General features: G+C 34.8%; 1 long non-coding RNA gene across 1 annotated transcript in view; it reads left to right on the top strand.

Annotated features, from left to right (window-relative positions):
- LOC126989668 (uncharacterized) overlaps positions 1-1,119 on the top strand; it is a 9,118-nt gene extending 7,999 nt beyond the window's left edge. Inside the window, exon 3 of the long non-coding RNA XR_007743578.1 lies at positions 885-1,119. This is a non-coding gene — a long non-coding RNA (uncharacterized LOC126989668). The remainder of the gene's footprint in view (positions 1-884) is intronic.
- Positions 1,120-2,500: the final 1,381 nt, after the last annotated feature.

A 2,500-nucleotide genomic window follows, 5' to 3' on the forward strand; every position in this document is an offset into this window, starting at 1 on the left:
GTGTGTGTGTGTGTGTGTTGAGTGCGAGCGCGGAAAAGCCCGCGGTCGACGACGCCATCATGTGAACGTTTATAGCCTATTATTATGTATAATTTTTTTAATAAAGAACAAGATCTCGGCTGTCAGGGATTTATTTTTTAAGTTAAAAGGCATAACAGTCTCCCTTAATAAGTGCAGTATATTTTTAAATGTATCATAGTCTGATAAACAACTTAGAATTGCTCTTGACTAAATTTGACCGAAACTAAAAGCTCGTGTCAAAATGTAGCGACAGCCTAAAGAAAAAATATTTATTAAGCGTTAGCGACGGAAACTTTTGATAAATATCTATCTTAAAATTATGAAGAGTGCACCTGTGACCACCGATCACCACAACACTACGATTTCGATAGGATGTAATAATTTTCATGTCGCGTGGAGGGGTTGCCAGATGTCGCTTTCTGAACGAAACTTACTGGACAGTGTGACACTACTCTCTATAGCCGACTGTACGTCGCTGAATAAAACAAAGTAAAATAATTGAAATGAAGTAGAGATACAACGACACATGCATATAAGCAAGCGTATTTATGAACGGAGACAGAGATACAATAGGCTAAACTAATTAGAAACATGATATTGAATATAAAAACGTAACTCCTATAATGGCCCCTGATGGATTACAAGGACGAGAGTATTTTGCGCGGCACACACTGATGTTTTAAATAATCCGGTAACCATTTCCGTCGATAATAACCTACAATGACTGTTTGAGAGAGCACCGCCGGGCCGCAGCGTCACTACACACTGTAAATAAACTACAACTATACTCCTGCTGTACTGTACTGAACAGGCCACGACGGACGGCTGCCGCAAACGGTGACGCTTGTCTTCCTCGCCAACAGGGTTAGTTTTATCACGTTCCCCGGTGCCACGCTGAGGGTCGACGGCTGGGAGGCAGTGCTGCGAGGCCTGAAGGAGCGCGGCGTGAGGGTGTGGGGGAGAATTCAGGTACCAGACACCACCATCACTGACGACGAGAAGGACCAGCTGAACACCCTCGCAGTGTCCCTGCTGAGGTGTGACTTTGAAAGGTGTGTGTGTGTGTGTGTGTGTGTGTGTGTTGCTTTCCTATTTCTCTTTTCCTTCATTTTTTTCTTTTTTTTTCCTTCTCTCTTGTTTCTTGCCTTTTCTTTGCCTGTTTATTTTCTACCTATTCTGTTACTCTATTGTTGTTGTTGTTGTTGTTGTCGTTGTTGTTGTTGTTGTTGCTCCCTTCTTCTTATTTTCCTTCTTTTTCCTTTTTTTCTTTTCTTCTTTTGTCTTACTTTCGTTTGTCGTTGTTTTTCTTCGTCTTCAGCTTCCTCTTTTCCTGTTTCTCTTTTTTAGGTTTTCTTTATCATCTTCTTCTAAAACGTTCTCTTCGTCTTTTTCTTCTTCTATATCTGCTTCTCCTCCTCATTTGTTTTATTTTCTTCACCTTTTTTCTCAAGTATTTTTCTTTTCCCTTTCTAATGTTCGACTTATTATTTGCTTCTCATATATTTTCTTCCATTTTTCTATTTCTTCTTTTTCTTCTCAGTCTTCTTTACTTCTCATATATTTTTCTTCTTTTCCTTAATTAATCTTATACTTTAACAACATATTTATTTCCTCCTCTTCTTACAATCATTATTATTATAATTATCTTTTCTATTATTATTATTATTATTATTATTATTATTATTATTATTATTATTATTATTATTATTATTATTATTATTATTATTATTATTATTATTATTATTATTATTATTATTATTATCATTATTATTATTATTACTACTACTACTACTACTACTACTACTACTACTACTACTACTACTACTACTACTACTACTTTTACTACTGCTACTACGACGATTACTACTACTAATTCTACTTCTACTACTACTACTACTACTACTACGGCTGCTACTCCTCCTCCTCCTCCTCCTCCTCCTCCTCCTCCTCCTCCTACTACTACTACTACTACTACATCTACTACTACCACTACTTCTAATGTTACTACTACTACTACTACTACTACTACTACTACTACTACTACTACTACTACTACTACTGCTACTACTACTACCACCACTGCTATTAATACTATTTATATTACTATTACTACGACTACTACTACTACTACTACCACCACTGCTATTAATACTATTTATATTACTATTACTACGACTATTACTACTACTACTACACTGCGACAACTACTACGAATACTATTATTACTACTACTCCTATTATTAAGTTTTCATTATTAATACTTTCCTTCTTTTTCTTCTCATTTTCTGAAATCTTTTGCTTTCTTTCGTGTTCTTTGTTACTTTCCTTATTTTTTGTCCTTCTTCTTCTTTTTCCTTCTTCTTCTTCTTTTTCTTCTTCTACGTTCTCTTCTGACTCTTCTGCTGAATTTCTTCTTCTTTTTATTATTATTATTATTATTATTATTATTATTATTATTATTATTATTATTATTATTATT

Source organism: Eriocheir sinensis, unplaced genomic scaffold (genome assembly GCF_024679095.1).
Source record: "Eriocheir sinensis breed Jianghai 21 unplaced genomic scaffold, ASM2467909v1 Scaffold1266, whole genome shotgun sequence".
NCBI classification, from domain to species: domain Eukaryota; kingdom Metazoa; phylum Arthropoda; class Malacostraca; order Decapoda; family Varunidae; genus Eriocheir; species Eriocheir sinensis.